The sequence below is a fragment of the Phyllobates terribilis genome, unplaced genomic scaffold (assembly GCF_046119375.1).
Source record: "Phyllobates terribilis strain yellow unplaced genomic scaffold, ASM4611937v1 Scaffold_636__1_contigs__length_917067, whole genome shotgun sequence".
NCBI classification, from domain to species: Eukaryota; Metazoa; Chordata; class Amphibia; order Anura; family Dendrobatidae; genus Phyllobates; species Phyllobates terribilis.
Genome location: NW_027363396.1, coordinates 649,556 through 669,875, shown reverse-complemented (window position 1 = coordinate 669,875; position 20,320 = coordinate 649,556). Strand labels below are relative to the sequence as shown.

At 42.5% G+C, this 20,320-nt stretch overlaps 5 non-coding genes and 2 pseudogenes across 5 annotated transcripts; all 7 read right to left on the bottom strand.

The window, feature by feature from the left end:
• Positions 1-411: 411 nt before the first annotated feature.
• LOC141234656 (U2 spliceosomal RNA) lies at positions 412-503 on the bottom strand (annotated as a pseudogene).
• Positions 504-1,618: 1,115 nt separating this feature from the next.
• Positions 1,619-1,812, bottom strand: LOC141234579 (U2 spliceosomal RNA). The gene has a single exon (XR_012300541.1). It is a non-coding gene; the product is annotated as a U2 spliceosomal RNA (small nuclear RNA).
• A 2,445-nt stretch (positions 1,813-4,257) lies between these two features.
• Positions 4,258-4,448, bottom strand: LOC141234548 (U2 spliceosomal RNA). The gene has a single exon (XR_012300520.1). It is a non-coding gene; the product is annotated as a U2 spliceosomal RNA (small nuclear RNA).
• Positions 4,449-10,838: 6,390 nt separating this feature from the next.
• Positions 10,839-11,029, bottom strand: LOC141234346 (U2 spliceosomal RNA). Its single transcript, XR_012300327.1, has one exon. It is a non-coding gene; the product is annotated as a U2 spliceosomal RNA (small nuclear RNA).
• A 1,115-nt stretch (positions 11,030-12,144) lies between these two features.
• Positions 12,145-12,362, bottom strand: LOC141234573 (U2 spliceosomal RNA; annotated as a pseudogene).
• Positions 12,363-18,466: 6,104 nt separating this feature from the next.
• Positions 18,467-18,657, bottom strand: LOC141234345 (U2 spliceosomal RNA). The gene has a single exon (XR_012300326.1). It is a non-coding gene; the product is annotated as a U2 spliceosomal RNA (small nuclear RNA).
• Positions 18,658-19,772: 1,115 nt separating this feature from the next.
• Positions 19,773-19,963, bottom strand: LOC141234344 (U2 spliceosomal RNA). Its single transcript, XR_012300325.1, has one exon. It is a non-coding gene; the product is annotated as a U2 spliceosomal RNA (small nuclear RNA).
• Positions 19,964-20,320: the final 357 nt, after the last annotated feature.

Below are 20,320 nucleotides of genomic sequence, written 5' to 3'. Positions count from 1 at the left end.
AAGGGAACCGCATCCCGACAAAATCCTAGTAAGAACGTGGACACACGTGAAAAAGTGGACACACAGTGACAAAAAAAATTAAATAAATAGTGAAGGTTTCACAGTATAATACTGCCCGGACCTTCGACCGGGAATTGAAAAATTCCCCATCCTAAGGCCAGAAGGCCCGGAATAAGGGTGTGTGTGAAGAAAGAAATATTGAAGTGCTAGTGCAAATGTGCCATAAACTCAAGTGGGGTTCCCAATCCCAGTGAGTTAAGGCACCCCAGGGTCACCACTCCTGGGGCACTTCACACTTCGGGCTTTCGATCTTCCCCGGCCCAATGGCGTCGATCCTAGGGGGCCATGCTTTCCACCAGATGACTATATTAGCCAACTGGCGTACTAACAAGTGCCTAAACCCCAGTGTGCATAATGTATCAATCTACTAGGGCGGCCAACATCCAAAACCGCCTTTTCGAAAGATACTACACTTGATCTTAGCCAAAAGGCCGAGAAGCGATAACCAGAATTGGTTTCAAACTACGGAGCCACCCAAGGATCCTGAAAAGTCCATTTGTGGAGATGAGCTCCTGGACTCCCGTTAAGAAGACATGTTGTCAACCTCTAGATCCCTTACATGCCTGCACTTTTCGGCTTGCTGCTGCTGCAATCCACGCGTTTTAGATCTGCATAACTCCACCTCTTTAAACACAGCACCTTCACCCCCTGCTGTTCCCACCCGCCTCAACACCGTTGGAAGGGAGGAGAACCAATTAAGGCGGGGGGTGGGGTGGAACGAGCAGCTGTCTACCCTTAGCAGGAGGGCTCCTGATTACATACCTCTCCTGCTGCTGCTGCTGCTGGCTGTCCAGCAGCAGACTGAAGGTGGCTGCTGCTGTGCACAGGTATATAAAGGCTCAGAGCCTATTATGACACGCGCAGCCAGCGTTCCATTGCCACATTCCATCTACTGCAGGCAGGATACCTGGCTGGCTGAATGTCGCTGAGAAGCTCACAGAGACCGCCATAAGCAACAGTTTAACAGAATGCCACAGACTAATCAACCAAACTTTTTGGGTTGGGTTCTCTTTTATAGTCTGCAGGCATTAAATGAAAGAAGTCAGTGTTCCAGCAGAAGGAGACAACGTTTCAGAAAAGGCATTGTAGCAAACCAAAAAAGAAATTTTAAGCGCAGCAGAGTAACCAGCGCACATACCTGTTAGCTCAGGTGAGTTTAAAAGGCTGCTGTTGATAACAAGGGCATTTGCTAAATAGATGGTGTGTGTGCAACAATATACTGAAAGGTCAATTATATTGTGCAGCTTATCTCACCACCTGTAGTTATTTAGGTGAAAGCTCCAAAATGCTTGCCTAATATGTCTGTTTATCCAAAAGGAAGTAAAAAGGGAGAGCTAGAAAGATAGCATTGCATCACATTACATGGCAATGCAATGCACAGTTGCTGAAGTTGAACCAAAATGAGCTTGTAATCTGGCTTCTGCAACTTTGAACATGAAAAATCCAATGAGGAGAAGAAAAGCAAAGCCAAAGAGTCCATCCCAAAATCCGACAAACAAGCAAAATGAACAAAAAACATTGAATTCAATTCTTTCTGATTTTAGAAACTGCATTAAAGAAGGGGTGCACCGGTCCTGGAGATACTGCAATACCAGGTCAATGCGTGGAGTGGACAGAGCAAGCTCTTTTTCCATCTCCCTGTTCTAAAAATCCATTTAATATATGGTCCCCAGATAGGGGACGTATCAGATATTAAACTGATAAGAACAGATTTTTTTTTTTTTTTTTTTTTTCCAAACACTCAGAAATTAAGTTTTATAATCTTAAATCGTATATCACCAAACTCAAGATTTTAGTTCCATCATCGTGTTTAGATATTATATTTATATTTTTTCATTTGAATTAATATATATAAAGTTAAACATAACAATTCCTTTGCAGTTTCAACAGTTTCCAAACAAATCACCACTGACATTACTTCACCCGGTTTCCCAAACTAAATATCCCCTTTTTCTCTTTTACTTTCCTCCCAACAAAACCCCTTAACTTCTTTTCTTCCTCCTCATGCTCTAACCGCATCTGTTCCCTATCATACTCTTCCTCATCATCTCTGAAAGTCACCACCTTCTCCAACACTTTACCCTTTTCCTCTTTTACTTCTTTCTTTTCACCAGATACTTTCCTTGATCCACAATTTTCCTGTACCGTTACCTTTTTCTTCAATTTCACCTTTAAACTTTCAACTTCTTTTCCCTGCTTATTCTCCTCTATAATTATGGCATCAACTTCCTTCTTCATTTTATCACCAATATCTTCCTTTTGTCCTCCAAAGTTCTTTTCAAAAGTTCCTTTGCTGCTTTCCATGTAACAATACCCAGAACTCCCGTTTACCATAATCCTCCCATTATGCAAATTTTCTTCTCCTGTTGTCCACACCAAAAAACGTCTCTTTCCGTTCCAAATACCAACTTTGTTCCTGTATAATTTCTGAAACTTTACCATCTTACATTTAGATTCCAAAAAAACCATTATCTCCTCTATTTCCACAAACGGATTGTCCATGTAAATTATCACACTCTTCGGTTTCCCCATGAATGATGCACTTACTCCAATTTTCCCAGAATCCTCTTCACTCCAGCCTTTGAAAAAATGAATGCACTTTTCCTCAGAAACTAGAGTCACATCACAAACTTTACCTTGCTTTATTTCTTGCATACAGTAGATATCCTTCTCCAAAACTTCATATTTCCTCAAAATTTCCAGAATCCATTTTTCTTCCAAAAAAGTTTCTTCCGTCTCCCGTTTCACAAAAACACGTAAGCATCTCTTCTTTTTCCAAAACTCCATCTCAACGATCCGTTTTCCTTCCGTTTTTTCCTTTTAATCCTCCAAATGTTGCCACCACAGCTATGTGTGGCGACAGTTGCCCCCCACAGCTATGTGTGGTGACAAGCTGATCGCCTCTCGTTGCCCAGGGACTAATCCGACTCCCTAATAGCAGCAGGGGGGTTTAGCTCCACCGATAAGTGTAGCGATCCCCCCAGGCCAAGGAGCCGGGTACCCCAAGCGCCTCCCAGCCAAGACCAAGGCACAAACCGCTAGATCACTGCACTTGATCTTAGCCAAAAGGCCGAGAAGCGATAACCAGAATTGGTTTCAAACTACGGAGCCACCCAAGGATCCTGAAAAGTCCATTTGTGGAGATGAGCTCCTGGACTCCCGTTAAGAAGACATGTTGTCAACCTCTAGATCCCTTACATGCCTGCACTTTTCGGCTTGCTGCTGCTGCAATCCACGCGTTTTATATCTGCATAACTCCACCTCTTTAAACACAGCACCTTCACCCCCTGCTGTTCCCACCCGCCTCAACACCGTTGGAAGGGAGGAGAACCAATTAAGGCGGGGGGTGGGGTGGAACGAGCAGCTGTCTACCCTTAGCAGGAGGGCTCCTGATTACATACCTCTCCTGCTGCTGCTGCTGCTGGCTGTCCAGCAGCAGACTGAAGGTGGCTGCTGCTGTGCACAGGTATATAAAGGCTCAGAGCCTATTATGACACGCGCAGCCAGCGTTCCATTGCCACATTCCATCTACTGCAGGCAGGATACCTGGCTGGCTGAATGTCGCTGAGAAGCTCACAGAGACCGCCATAAGCAACAGTTTAACAGAATGCCACAGACTAATCAACCAAACTTTTTGGGTTGGGTTCTCTTTTATAGTCTGCAGGCATTAAATGAAAGAAGTCAGTGTTCCAGCAGAAGGAGACAACGTTTCAGAAAAGGCATTGTAGCAAACCAAAAAAGAAATTTTAAGCGCAGCAGAGTAACCAGCGCACATACCTGTTAGCTCAGGTGAGTTTAAAAGGCTGCTGTTGATAACAAGGGCATTTGCTAAATAGATGGTGTGTGTGCAACAATATACTGAAAGGTCAATTATATTGTGCAGCTTATCTCACCACCTGTAGTTATTTAGGTGAAAGCTCCAAAATGCTTGCCTAATATGTCTGTTTATCCAAAAGGAAGTAAAAAGGGAGAGCTAGAAAGATAGCATTGCATCACATTACATGGCAATGCAATGCACAGTTGCTGAAGTTGAACCAAAATGAGCTTGTAATCTGGCTTCTGCAACTTTGAACATGAAAAATCCAATGAGGAGAAGAAAAGCAAAGCCAAAGAGTCCATCCCAAAATCCGACAAACAAGCAAAATGAACAAAAAACATTGAATTCAATTCTTTCTGATTTTAGAAACTGCATTAAAGAAGGGGTGCACCGGTCCTGGAGATACTGCAATACCAGGTCAATGCGTGGAGTGGACAGAGCAAGCTCTTTTTCCATCTCCCTGTTCTAAAAATCCATTTAATATATGGTCCCCAGATAGGGGACGTATCAGATATTAAACTGATAAGAACAGATTTTTTTTTTTTAATTTGGCTATCCCCTGCAGAGGGATAAAACCGTTTATTAAAACTTTAACAAATTACAAGCATAATTAAACAAATACCAAACGTTAAAAGACAAATGAAATTTACAAAACAAAAAAATACAAAGATTTTAAATAATTAGGTTCCATTGGTCAACAAGCCATTTTTTGGAAATATGTACATTCTTCTTTTTGTCAATTAAATAATAAGTATACATTTCACATAAACATAAACTTAAAACATCATTCACTGATAAAACATCTTGTTTAAAAATAGCAATGTTGCGCGCTTTCCAGAGAGATGACTTGGCGCAGTTCACTGTCTTCCAAGCCATTGTGTACTGGTCCATTGTGGGGCATTCCATAAGTCCGTATAGCACAGTTTTATATGTAAAGTCCTTGAGGTCTGCCACCCTTTCCAGTAGGGGGAGCAGTCTTCTCCAGAAATCCTTTGCAAAATTACATGTCCATAATAGATGTTCCACCGTTTCCTCGTCTTGGCATCCGGTTCTTGGGCAGATGGCAGACCTCACAAATCCTCTTCTGTATTGGAATGCCCGGCAAGGAAGACAGCGGTGCATGCAACTCCAAGCCAGATCTCTCTGTTCATTAAAAAGATAAAAAACGTTAATCATTTTCCAGATAGACATAGATTTGTCATCATCATATCTGTCAACATTACATATTTCCTCACTTTTACGTATTTCTTTAATTAATTTCTTACTATTTCTTAATTCCTCTATTTTCTTAGTCCCTAAATTAAAATCGGACACTATTTTCCTTAAAATCTCATAATGCGTCGACAAATTAAAAGCATGGGGCACAGATATATTAACTTCATACCATCCAAACTTTCTCATAAAAAATCCTGTATTAAAACGCATAAAAAAGGACCAATAGTGATTCTTAAAAAGGGCATTAAAACAGTAAACGAACAGATGGATTAAAAGAAACCTATTAAAATCTGGAAAATCTTTACCACCTTTTACTTTTGATTTCATCACGATTTCTCTTTTCAGCTTTTCCATTTTTGAGTTCCAAAAGAAGGTAAAACAGGTTTTGGTTATCTTTTTTAAAACATTAACAGGCGGGGGGAAAACCATGCTAAGATACAATAAAAGAGGTAAAATCACCATCTTTAAAACCAATACTTTACCCTCCATTGTAAGTCTCCTCATGTTCCACATACATATTTTCGTATTTACTTTCTGTGTAACTGTTTCCCAACTATTATAACCATCATTATTTTCAGTGAATGATATACCTAAAATGGAAATGGATTCGGAGACATTAATTGGTACATCACGTAAAATCATCCCCCCAACACTTAAAATGTTACACTTATTAAAATTGATTTTAAAACCAGAAGCTAGACAAAAGGATTGCACTTGATGGAGAGTGGCCGTAAGTGATGGTGCATCTGTACACAAGACCGCCACGTCATCCATGTAGCCTACAACCTTGGCCTCCAAACCACCGCTTCCAGGCAGAGGGACACCGCATATCTGTTTATTTTGGCGTATTGCACATAACATTGGTTCCAGTGCACAGATAAACAGTAGGGGGGACAGAGGGCATCCCTGTTTCACCCCTGACCGTAAAAATACCTCTTGTGTCTTAAAACCATTCACTAAAATCTTACTTGTACAATCCTTGTAAAATGCTTTAAGCGATAGTAAAAACCCTTCTGGTATGCCCATTTTCTCTAAAACTTTAAAAAGATAAAAGTGTGAGACACGGTCAAATGCTTTTTCAAAATCAATAGATAAAATCGCCATTTTCCCCTTTCTGTCTTTTACATCCTCAATACAGTCTTTCACTAAATTCAGATTGTCCCATATACTGCGCCCCGGCACCCCACACACTTGATTAGAATGAATAACTTTGCTGATGACTTCTTTTAGACGATTTGCACAAATTTTAGCCATTATTTTATAGTCACAATTTAAAAGTGTTATTGGTCTCCAGTTTTCTAATTTTGATTTATCACATTTTTTGTATAGGAGGGAGACTTCACCTTTCTTCCAGGAATTTAATAAAACCTTATTATTAAAAACCTCAGTAAACAAATAAAACAAATCATCTTTTAAAATATCATAAAAACATACATAAAATTCTATTGGGATGCCATCAGGACCAGGGACCTTTCCAGTTTTAAAACTTTTAATAGTTTTTAACACTTCTTGTTCCGTTAAAACTTGGGATAAAAACTCTTGGGATGCGGGATCTAAAACAGCTGTTAGTCCTTGCAGCGAATCATCCATTAATTTATTATCTATATTTTTTCCATTAAAAAGATTAGAAAAAAAAACCTCAACTTTACCCAGCATATTTTTTATATTATTCTCACCATCTATATGGTCAATTATCACTTTTTCTTTTTTATTTTTCCTAAAAAAATATCTGGAACACTTTTCATTTTCTTCTATATGTTGTACTCTAGAACGAAAAATTATCTCTTTTCCTTTTTGTTCTAGCCATTTTGAAATCTCTTCTTTTAAGTTTGAAATATCAAGTTGTACATCTATCCCATTGTCTCTGAGCTTAAATAATGTTTGTAGGCGGGTATTTAAAATTCTATATTCTTCATATTTTTCTTTGGCTCTACATATACTCTTTTTAATAAAAAAGTCTTTTATTTTTACTTTCATTCTATCCCACCATACACTCATAGTCTCATTTGTTTTTTTCCCTTTTCTACATTTCCTATAAAACTCAATAAAATCTGATAAAATCTGCGGGTCGGTTAAAAGGGATACGTTCATTTTCCAGCTTTTCTTACCACATTTTTTGTTGTCATTTACTTTTATGGTAAAGGATAAAAGTTTATGGTCTGAAAATATATTAGCTAAAACTTCACATTTGGCAGGTATTGTTTTATCTGAACCAAAAATAAAATCAATCCTAGAGCTACAATTAGCATTGCTCCAAGTGAAACCGGCGTCCTCTGGGCTGTCACTATGACACTCTTTATATATGTCTATCAATTTAGCATCTTTGACTATATCATGTAGCATACCTGAGGTTTTATCGTAGTTCCTGCTTACAGAGCTGGAGCGCCGGTTTTCACCTTTTAAAACACAATTAAAATCCCCTGCTAAGATAAAAGGTACAGAGTTATTAATAAATAATGGTAAAAGATCAAGCATTTCGGCTCTTTCATTTTTCTCTGGGGATCCATAAAAATTTAAAAACTGCCATCTAATACCATCAATAAAAGCTTTTACTAATAAAATACGACCTGGTAAAATTTCCTGAATAAAATCAATTAAAACGTTCCCTTTAAAAAGTATGGCTACACCCGCTGATCCTGCAGCATTCGATCCGGACCAGACAGATGGCCCACACTTCCACTCATCTTTATATTTTTGATATGACATTTCATGTGGGATATTACATTCTTGCAGAAAAAATACAGATGCAGTAAAACACGTAAAAAAATTAAAAAGAGCAGTTCTTCTCGTGTTAGATTTTATGCCTCTCACGTTGAGGGAAATACCTTTCAGTTCAGCCATCATTAGAAAATGTAGAAATTTTACTTAGGTAACTAAGAGCAACGGATTTACCTGTCCGATGAACCTGATCAGACCACTGGGCTTGCGCCTCCCTCCTCATCTGATAGTATCGTCACGAGAGTCTCCGTGGAGGAGGAAAGATTACCACATTTATATAAACCCGACGCTACACTGGCATAGCTCAGAGGGCTGGCTGGCAGAACCCGCTGGGTCTCCATTGGCTGGCCATGCAGTTCCTCATCAGGTGGGTCCCCGAGGGGTTCCGCCGCCCCTGTTTGACCTGTAGAAGGTCGTCCTATAGGAGGAGGTTGCGCACAAGGCAGAGCCTCTGACTCTTCAGAGGCAGCAAGATCCCGGTCCCCACCTGTAGCAGCGGAGACCAAAACCCCTGAGGGTCCAGCGTCCACGTCCCCTTCTGGAGAAGTGTCCATCTGTTCACCTCCTGCTGCCTCCTCCGAACCACCCTTTTTCTTTTTCTTAGGACCCACCTTTATCCACTCAGCGCCCTCAGCACTAGGAGACCCAGACTGGGCATGGGCTTCTGTGTCGGCCTTTTGCCGGTCCCTTTTGACCTTACCAGTAGTGCCCTTCTGCTCCTTCTCAGCCCTCCTTTTGGACTCCCGCAGGTCCTGCAGCCAGGTTTTGGGATTTGGTATTTTACCTGTCATAGACTCTGGAGACACTTCACTATTTGGTACGCCCTTATTGTCTCCAGAGGCTCCAGGTTGTTGTTCCTCCTCCTGAGGGGTGGTCTGATCTTTTGGTCCTTGGTCGGACGTCTTGGACTTCAACTTTTGCTCATCTTCCCGAAATCTGTGAGGGCAAGAAAAATAAAAGTGACCTGGAGTCTGGCAAAAACTGCATTTCTTTTCCTTAGGGCATTCTTTTGTCTCATGTTCTTCACTAGCACAATTTCTACATGATACATGACAGTTTTCTTTTGAATGACCATAGCGCCCACAGTTTCTGCAATATACTGGCATCCCAGAAAAGAAGAAATCCCCATTTGTTTGCCCAATTTTGAAACGGGCAGGGGGGAGCCGTATACCACCTGGTGTATTTGGATCTCTTGTACACTTCACAAGGAATTTCCACTTAGATGTCCATATGTTATATTCGTTTAATATCTTCCCAATGCATTTAACACTTTTAAAATAAATTGCTAGAAATGACATTACTTCTGGAGCAGAAACAAAGGGCGAAAATATTTTTACAATAACCAGTCTTACCTCATCCAGGACGTGCTCAACAATTTGTATCCCTTTCAAAACAGGACTATTTTCAACTTTTTTTAACTTTTCTAGTACATCTCTAAAAATACCTTCTCCGGTGAATGTGATGTCATAGTCACCTCTTCTGGGATAATCCTGGATGGAGAGAATTTCATTCCTTTGTACGCCAAGAAGGTTCCTGAGCACGTCCTGGACTACATGCCCTAATTTCCTCATATCCGAGCCACCCGCCGTGAAGTGAACTTGGATAGAGTTTTTTAGCCTCGCATAAAGAGGCACGAGGTTAGGGTCAACCTCCATGGAAAAACGCAACAAGGTTGCAAATTGCAGCCGCTTGCAATCTGCGCTCCCAGTGTTCTTGCAGCGAAAAACACCTGGAAGCTGGGGGATCGCAACTCGTTACCCTGGGACTAAGCCCTCTCCCTAATAGCAGCAAGCAGGTTAAGTCCACCAAAGTGGACGATCCTGCCAGGCCAAGGAGAGGGGTACCCGAGTGCCCTTCAACCACAATCTCCTGCAATAAAGCACTTGATCTTAGCCAAAAGGCCGAGAAGCGATAACCAGAATTGGTTTCAAACTACGGAGCCACCCAAGGATCCTGAAAAGTCCATTTGTGGAGATGAGCTCCTGGACTCCCGTTAAGAAGACATGTTGTCAACCTCTAGATCCCTTACATGCCTGCACTTTTCGGCTTGCTGCTGCTGCAATCCACGCGTTTTAGATCTGCATAACTCCACCTCTTTAAACACAGCACCTTCACCCCCTGCTGTTCCCACCCGCCTCAACACCGTTGGAAGGGAGGAGAACCAATTAAGGCGGGGGGTGGGGTGGAACGAGCAGCTGTCTACCCTTAGCAGGAGGGCTCCTGATTACATACCTCTCCTGCTGCTGCTGCTGCTGGCTGTCCAGCAGCAGACTGAAGGTGGCTGCTGCTGTGCACAGGTATATAAAGGCTCAGAGCCTATTATGACACGCGCAGCCAGCGTTCCATTGCCACATTCCATCTACTGCAGGCAGGATACCTGGCTGGCTGAATGTCGCTGAGAAGCTCACAGAGACCGCCATAAGCAACAGTTTAACAGAATGCCACAGACTAATCAACCAAACTTTTTGGGTTGGGTTCTCTTTTATAGTCTGCAGGCATTAAATGAAAGAAGTCAGTGTTCCAGCAGAAGGAGACAACGTTTCAGAAAAGGCATTGTAGCAAACCAAAAAAGAAATTTTAAGCGCAGCAGAGTAACCAGCGCACATACCTGTTAGCTCAGGTGAGTTTAAAAGGCTGCTGTTGATAACAAGGGCATTTGCTAAATAGATGGTGTGTGTGCAACAATATACTGAAAGGTCAATTATATTGTGCAGCTTATCTCACCACCTGTAGTTATTTAGGTGAAAGCTCCAAAATGCTTGCCTAATATGTCTGTTTATCCAAAAGGAAGTAAAAAGGGAGAGCTAGAAAGATAGCATTGCATCACATTACATGGCAATGCAATGCATAGTTGCTGAAGTTGAACCAAAATGAGCTTGTAATCTGGCTTCTGCAACTTTGAACATGAAAAATCCAATGAGGAGAAGAAAAGCAAAGCCAAAGAGTCCATCCCAAAATCCGACAAACAAGCAAAATGAACAAAAAACATTGAATTCAATTCTTTCTGATTTTAGAAACTGCATTAAAGAAGGGGTGCACCGGTCCTGGAGATACTGCAATACCAGGTCAATGCGTGGAGTGGACAGAGCAAGCTCTTTTTCCATCTCCCTGTTCTAAAAATCCATTTAATATATGGTCCCCAGATAGGGGACGTATCAGATATTAAACTGATAAGAACAGATACTACACTTGATCTTAGCCAAAAGGCCGAGAAGCGATAACCAGAATTGGTTTCAAACTACGGAGCCACCCAAGGATCCTGAAAAGTCCATTTGTGGAGATGAGCTCCTGGACTCCCGTTAAGAAGACATGTTGTCAACCTCTAGATCCCTTACATGCCTGCACTTTTCGGCTTGCTGCTGCTGCAATCCACGCGTTTTAGATCTGCATAACTCCACCTCTTTAAACACAGCACCTTCACCCCCTGCTGTTCCCACCCGCCTCAACACCGTTGGAAGGGAGGAGAACCAATTAAGGCGGGGGGTGGGGTGGAACGAGCAGCTGTCTACCCTTAGCAGGAGGGCTCCTGATTACATACCTCTCCTGCTGCTGCTGCTGCTGGCTGTCCAGCAGCAGACTGAAGGTGGCTGCTGCTGTGCACAGGTATATAAAGGCTCAGAGCCTATTATGACACGCGCAGCCAGCGTTCCATTGCCACATTCCATCTACTGCAGGCAGGATACCTGGCTGGCTGAATGTCGCTGAGAAGCTCACAGAGACCGCCATAAGCAACAGTTTAACAGAATGCCACAGACTAATCAACCAAACTTTTTGGGTTGGGTTCTCTTTTATAGTCTGCAGGCATTAAATGAAAGAAGTCAGTGTTCCAGCAGAAGGAGACAACGTTTCAGAAAAGGCATTGTAGCAAACCAAAAAAGAAATTTTAAGCGCAGCAGAGTAACCAGCGCACATAGCTGTTAGCTCAGGTGAGTTTAAAAGGCTGCTGTTGATAACAAGGGCATTTGCTAAATAGATGGTGTGTGTGCAACAATATACTGAAAGGTCAATTATATTGTGCAGCTTATCTCACCACCTGTAGTTATTTAGGTGAAAGCTCCAAAATGCTTGCCTAATATGTCTGTTTATCCAAAAGGAAGTAAAAAGGGAGAGCTAGAAAGATAGCATTGCATCACATTACATGGCAATGCAATGCACAGTTGCTGAAGTTGAACCAAAATGAGCTTGTAATCTGGCTTCTGCAACTTTGAACATGAAAAATCCAATGAGGAGAAGAAAAGCAAAGCCAAAGAGTCCATCCCAAAATCCGACAAACAAGCAAAATGAACAAAAAACATTGAATTCAATTCTTTCTGATTTTAGAAACTGCATTAAAGAAGGGGTGCACCGGTCCTGGAGATACTGCAATACCAGGTCAATGCGTGGAGTGGACAGAGCAAGCTCTTTTTCCATCTCCCTGTTCTAAAAATCCATTTAATATATGGTCCCCAGATAGGGGACGTATCAGATATTAAACTGATAAGAACAGATTTTTTTTTTTTTTTTTTTTTTTTTTTTTAAAACCACTCAGGTTTAGATATAAGCAAACAGTTAACCAGACTTCGTCATAAGTTATACTGCCACTTCATAAGCATCATTGTGGTTTCTTTATTAAAGTATTATTCAACAAAAATACAAACAAGTAATCCTATGCCAGAGACATTTCCAGAAAAAATATCAACGGTATTTAACCATATCCTGCCACTTAAGGTATTTCCACACACCTTCAGAATCTGTTCCACCACCACCACCTTCTCTTGTATCCCACAAATAGATTACATATAGTCTTGCTAAGATCAACCTAATACAATCATTTACTGTTAAATTTACTCTTTTAAACACACACAAATTTCTCACATCCCACAAGCTCTCCTGCACACACACCATAATAAACCACATCATCCTTTCTAGGCCACGACGACTAGCACCAAAACCAAACATAGCCACTCTCCAATCAATAAACTTCACACCAGCAACCCCTTTACACAGTCCACCCACACCTTTCCACACATCATACGCAAAATTACAATCCCACATAAGGTGCCTCACCGTCTCATTCGCTCCACAACCATCCCTTGGACATACTGCAGATCTTATGAGATCTCTTTTCTTCTGAAAATCCCTCACTGGCAAAATATTATGAAGGCCCATCCATACTATATCTCGCTGTCTATTCGACACACCTTGAATGCTTAACTTCTTCCATACCCGCGCAACTTCCATAGAACGCAATCCCACCACATTACTCTCACACTCATTCACACACATCTTCCCCATCACCTTCTTAACCAACATAAAGTCTTTCATTGCAACTGCTAACAAATCATTCTTCCTCACAAACTTCTCAATCAAACCATACCACTCAGGACACTTAAAAGCAACAGGCACATTCTTATCACGCTTCACCCAATTCAGACCATACAGCATCCATCCAGCCAAATACTTACACATAAATGCCCCTTTATTATTCTTCCCAATCAAAATGACCGTAGTCTTAATAAAATGCAATGTTAGAAACACTTCAATATTCGGAAACTTTAGTCCCCCATACAAATATTGCTTAAACAAAATCTCTCTCTTAAGTCTTTCCATCCTACTGCCCCAAAAAAACACAAAAATTAGTTTCTCCACTTTTTTAATTTTCCTATAGGGCACTGGAAAAATACAAGAAACATAAAGCAAAATAGGGAGAATAACAGCCTTAATAATAAGAACCTTCCCTACCAAAGACAAAGAACGTAACTTCCAAAAATTCATCTTCCGCACAATCCGCTCACCACATTCATCCCAACTCTCATAACCTTTCAAATCATCATTAAAAAAAACTCCCAACACTTTAATTGCACCATCCACACCAGCCACACCATCCATCTTAATCCTATTGTCACCAAAACATTTAAACATGCATTTGTTCCAATTCACACGAAACGCTGACGCGCCACAAAAAAAATTCAACAACAATTTTACTCTCTCCATAGAGGCCACACTCTCACTCACCACTACTACATCATCCATATATCCTAAGACTTTCACAGTCATTCCACCACTCCCTGGCACTAACAAACCACGCACCACTTTCTCTTTCCGAATCATACACAGCAGTGGCTCAATCACGCACACAAATAATACCGGTGACATGGGACAACCTTGCCTCACACCAGACCTAATACACACTTTCTCACTCAAAAACCCATTCACCAGAAATTCACTCATCACCTCCCCATACAATCCTCTCACGGCACGCACAAATTTCTCCGGAAAACCCATTCTACGCAAAACCTCAAATAGAAACACATGAGACACGCGATCAAACGCCTTTTCAAAGTCAACAGCCATCACCATACACTTCTGCTTTCTTACTTTACAATCCCACAACACATCTCTTAAAAGACACAGATTATCCGTCATACATCTACCAGGCACTGCACACACTTGATCTTTACCAATCACATCAGCTACAACCACACGCATCCGACACGCCAAAATTTTACTGAATACCTTGTAATCGGCGTTCAGAAGCGTAATTGGCCTCCAATTACTCAAACACCTTTTATCCCCTTTCTTATGGATTAAGACCACCACTCCCTCCTTCATTGAACCCGCAAGCATCCCATTCTCCCACATAAACTGACACACTTCCACTAAATCCATACCCATCACTTCCCACATCATAACATATAGCTCCACAGGCAAACCATCCTTCCCAGGCGTCACATTTTTCCTTGCACCAAACACCGCTTTCTTAACTTCCTCCTCAATCACTGCCTCACATAGACCAGAACATCCATCCTTATCCACCTTACAATCCAAAGTCTTAAGCACTTCTTCTTTCAAACTCTCATCCACCCACTTCCTGCCAAACAACTCAGCATAAAACGTGACCACTTCCTTCATTACATCCTCCCCACTCACACAAACACCATCCACATCAAAAATCTCCTCCATACCCTCCTTCTTACCATTTATTTTTTTAAAGAAATATCTTGAACACTTTCCATCTTTATCAAGATGGACCACCTTTGACCTAAAAATTATTTCCCTTCCCTTCCTCTCCAAAGTCCTCTTCAAATCCTCTCTCGCACTTCTTAACAAATCATCCACATCCACACCACACATCCTCATTTTCTCTAGCCATTCCACCCTCATCATTAAATCTTTATATTGACTCCTAACCATGGCAGCCTTTTTATAGCCCCATCGACGAAAAAACTTTTGCACTTCATACTTCATCCAATCCCACCACACCAACACACTTTCAAACTTACTCTTTTGAGATTTACACCAACTATATTTTTTCTTAAAATCATTCACAATTCTCTCATCCTCAAGCAAACTCACATTCAATTTCCACACACCTCTCCCATGCACCCGCCTTAAATCCCCTCTAAACTCACCTTTCAGGCACACATGGTCCGAAAAAGGAACTGAAAATTGAGAAAAACCATCACATATTATATTTTTAGAAAAAAACATCCTATCAATCCTAGATGTTATCCCACCCCTGTCAGCTTTATAGGTTGGTGGTGGTGGCTTCCCCAAATAAACCTCAGCAGCATCAAAAAAGAAAAAATCAGAAATAATGTTTGCCAATTTTTTTCCTGAGGCATCAACTTTCCCCTCAGTTACACAGTTAAAATCACCTGTTACTATCACAGGGATCCTACCAGGTAATTCTAAACATAATTTATCTAATAAACTTAACCTGTCTTCTTTTTTTGTAGGACCATAAATATTTATAATTTTAACTTTCCACCCCCTCCCACACACAACTGCAGAGATGCAACGACCCACCTCTATTACCTTATAATATTCAAAAACAAAATTTCTATTATTTAATACTATCCCAACTCCATCATTTTTATTCCCACTAGAGCCAGACCAGATATGCTGGCCATATGGCCAATCAGCGTCTTCCAGGGGTTCTTCTATACCACACTCCTGTAGACACATAATATCAAAAGAATGGTTATGTAAGAAGTCCAGAATCACAGATCTTCTAACTCTAGACTTTAAAAGTCTTACATTAAGGGACGCAATGTCCCAATTTGGTTTAGAGACCATTCTTTGGCTCAAAAACCAGAAACACCAGTCTCAGCAAAAAAACATGCCTTCCTTATCCTTTGTCATCCGGCGAACTCCCACTTAGCTGAAAGATAGTGGACTCCAAATTCTCCTCCAGGTAAGCCGTTGACGCAGGAGAAAGAGAAACCACTGGGTAATCCCGCTCACTCACCGGACTTGCCACGCATTGGCTACTTGATGGTTCAGACAACCGGGCCCTTTTATTCTTAGCGCGGTCCGGTTCCTCAGAAGACCTCACCCCAGTCTCAGTGAAGTCTCCTTGACCTCCAGCTCCCTCTTCATCCATACTTTCACTGCTCCAACTGAGAGCCGGGTCCCCTGGGATTTCCAAGGCTCCCTCACGTTCTTCACAAAAGGAGTCAATGAAACCCCCCTGATAGGAAGAAATGTCCATCTCAGCTGCCAGAACCTCTTCCACTCTCCCGGGCTCCACCAGTAGGTCAGCAGACGCCCTCACTGGAGCAGTCTCCACACGCTGTTCCACTACCTTCACCCTGGAAGAAACTGCAGCCTCAGGTGCCACACTCTTAGGCCTCGGAGAGTTCGAGACCACCTCAGAGTATGCCCTTGCCTTGCCCTCGTTCGCACGACGAGTACAATCCTTAAAGGCATGCCCCTCCATACCACAAGCATTGCAAACAATTGGATTGGTACAGTCCTTAGCAACATGCCCACTTTGGTTGCACTTGGAGCAAACAGGCACAGCAGTACAAACCTCTTGTAAGTGTCCGTACTTCTTACATTTCCTGCAAAAAACTGGGGCCTCAGGAAAGAAGAGAATACCCCTATCTCTCCCGATAGAGAAACTTTGGGGAGGGTAATGAACACCTCCAGGCTCCGAAGAACTTTCCCCAAATCTGACAAAATATCTGTATTTGCCAGTCCATAAGTTCTCCTCGTTCATGATTTTGTGACTGTTGCTCACAAAGTCACAATGCCTCTTAAGAAAAGTCGCAATGTCATGTTCGTGCACAAAGGGATTATACATAAATATGACTAGGGGAACATCACCTTTGGAGTACAAGACTGTAAAAGTCAAACCATGCAAGGTTGGATTCTTCTCCTGCTCCCTCAACTTCTTATACAGGTTCCGGCAAGCCGCCATAGATTGTAGCACCAAGACATACCGTCCTTCTTTCCGGGATTCCTGCAGGCAGACGATGTTTTCTCTTGTCACTTCCAGGATTTTGAAGATCACCTCGTGCACCATATACGACAGATTGAAACGCTCTCTGACAGCAGCATCAACTTCAATGCGGAATGCATTGCGAACCCGATTGTCATCGGTCCCAGCATAGCGTATCTTCACGCCCATTATGATCACTCTCTCGTTCCTCCTCGTTCTCCCCCTAAAGCAGCAACCGGCTTAAGCCATCAAGATGGCGATGCCGGAAGGCCAAGGGAAAACACTCAAGGACCCCAGACAAGACACTTGGTCTTAGCCAAAAGGCCGAGAAGCGATAACCAGAATTGGTTTCAAACTACGGAGCCACCCAAGGATCCTGAAAAGTCCATTTGTGGAGATGAGCTCCTGGACTCCCGTTAAGAAGACATGTTGTCAACCTCTAGATCCCTTACATGCCTGCACTTTTCGGCTTGCTGCTGCTGCAATCCACGCGTTTTAGATCTGCATAACTCCACCTCTTTAAACACAGCACCTTCACCCCCTGCTGTTCCCACCCGCCTCAACACCGTTGGAAGGGAGGAGAACCAATTAAGGCGGGGGGTGGGGTGGAACGAGCAGCTGTCTACCCTTAGCAGGAGGGCTCCTGATTACATACCTCTCCTGCTGCTGCTGCTGCTGGCTGTCCAGCAGCAGACTGAAGGTGGCTGCTGCTGTGCACAGGTATATAAAGGCTCAGAGCCTATTATGACACGCGCAGCCAGCGTTCCATTGCCACATTCCATCCACTGCAGGCAGGATACCTGGCTGGCTGAATGTCGCTGAGAAGCTCACAGAGACCGCCATAAGCAACAGTTTAACAGAATGCCACAGACTAATCAACCAAACTTTTTGGGTTGGGTTCTCTTTTATAGTCTGCAGGCATTAAATGAAAGAAGTCAGTGTTCCAGCAGAAGGAGACAACGTTTCAGAAAAGGCATTGTAGCAAACCAAAAAAGAAATTTTAAGCGCAGCAGAGTAACCAGCGCACATACCTGTTAGCTCAGGTGAGTTTAAAAGGCTGCTGTTGATAACAAGGGCATTTGCTAAATAGATGGTGTGTGTGCAACAATATACTGAAAGGTCAATTATATTGTGCAGCTTATCTCACCACCTGTAGTTATTTAGGTGAAAGCTCCAAAATGCTTGCCTAATATGTCTGTTTATCCAAAAGGAAGTAAAAAGGGAGAGCTAGAAAGATAGCATTGCATCACATTACATGGCAATGCAGTGCACAGTTGCTGAAGTTGAACCAAAATGAGCTTGTAATCTGGCTTCTGCAACTTTGAACATGAAAAATCCAATGAGGAGAAGAAAAGCAAAGCCAAAGAGTCCATCCCAAAATCCGACAAACAAGCAAAATGAACAAAAAACATTGAATTCAATTCTTTCTGATTTTAGAAACTGCATTAAAGAAGGGGTGCACCGGTCCTGGAGATACTGCAATACCAGGTCAATGCGTGGAGTGGACAGAGCAAGCTCTTTTTCCATCTCCCTGTTCTAAAAATCCATTTAATATATGGTCCCCAGATAGGGGACGTATCAGATATTAAACTGATAAGAACAGATACTACACTTGATCTTAGCCAAAAGGCCGAGAAGCGATAACCAGAATTGGTTTCAAACTACGGAGCCACCCAAGGATCCTGAAAAGTCCATTTGTGGAGATGAGCTCCTGGACTCCCGTTAAGAAGACATGTTGTCAACCTCTAGATCCCTTACATGCCTGCACTTTTCGGCTTGCTGCTGCTGCAATCCACGCGTTTTAGATCTGCATAACTCCACCTCTTTAAACACAGCACCTTCACCCCCTGCTGTTCCCACCCGCCTCAACACCGTTGGAAGGGAGGAGAACCAATTAAGGCGGGGGGTGGGGTGGAACGAGCAGCTGTCTACCCTTAGCAGGAGGGCTCCTGATTACATACCTCTCCTGCTGCTGCTGCTGCTGGCTGTCCAGCAGCAGACTGAAGGTGGCTGCTGCTGTGCACAGGTATATAAAGGCTCAGAGCCTATTTTGACACGTGCAGCCAGCGTTCCATTGCCACATTCCATCTACTGCAGGCAGGATACCTGGCTGGCTGACTGTCGCTGAGAAGCTCACAGAGACCGCCATAAGCAACAGTTTAACAGAATGCCACAGACTAATCAACCAAACTTTTTGGGTTGGGTTCTCTTTTATAGTCTGCAGGCATTAAATGAAAGAAGTCAGTGTTCCAGCAGAAGGAGACAACGTTTCAGAAAAGGCATTGTAGCAAACCAAAAAAGAAATTTTAAGCGCAGCAGAGTAACCAGCGCACATACCTGTTAGCTCAGGTGAGTTTAAAAGGCTGCTGTTGATAACAAGGGCATTTGCTAAATAGATGGTGTGTGTGCAACAATATACTGAAAGGTCAATTATATTGTGCAGCTTATCTCACCACCTGTAGTTATTTAGGTGAAAGCTCCAAAATGCTTGCCTAACATGTCTGTTTATCCAAAAGGAAGTAAAAAGGGAGAGCTAGAAAGATAGCATTGCATCACATTACATGGCAATGCAATGCACAGTTGCTGAAGTTGAACCAAAATGAGCTTGTAATCTGGCTTCTGCAACTTTGAACATGAAAAATCCAATGAGGAGAAGAAAAGCAAAGCCAAAGAGTCCATCCCAAAATCCGACAAACAAGCAAAATGAACAAAAAACATTGAATTCAATTCTTTCTGATTTTAGAAACTGCATTAAAGAAGGGGTGCACCGGTCCTGGAGATACTGCAATACCAGGTCAATGCGTGGAGTGGACAGAGCAAGCTCTTTTTCCATCTCCCTGTTCTAAAAATCCATTTAATATATGGTCCCCAGATAGGGGACGTATCAGATATTAAACTGATAAGAACAGATACTACACTTGATCTTAGCCAAAAGGCCGAGAAGCGATAACCAGAATTGGTTTCAAACTACGGAGCCACCCAAGGATCCTGAAAAGTCCATTTGTGGAGATGAGCTCCTGGACTCCCGTTAAGAAGACATGTTGTCAACCTCTAGATCCCTTACATGCCTGCACTTTTCGGCTTGCTGCTGCTGCAATCCACGCGTTTTAGATCTGCATAACTCCACCTCTTTAAACACAGCACCTTCACCCCCTGCTGTTCCCACCCGCCTCAACACCGTTGGAAGGGAGGAGAACCAATTAAGGCGGGGGGTGGGGTGGAACGAGCAGCTGTCTACCCTTAGCAGGAGGGCTCCTGATTACATACCTCTCCTGCTGCTGCTGCTGCTGGCTGTCCAGCAGCAG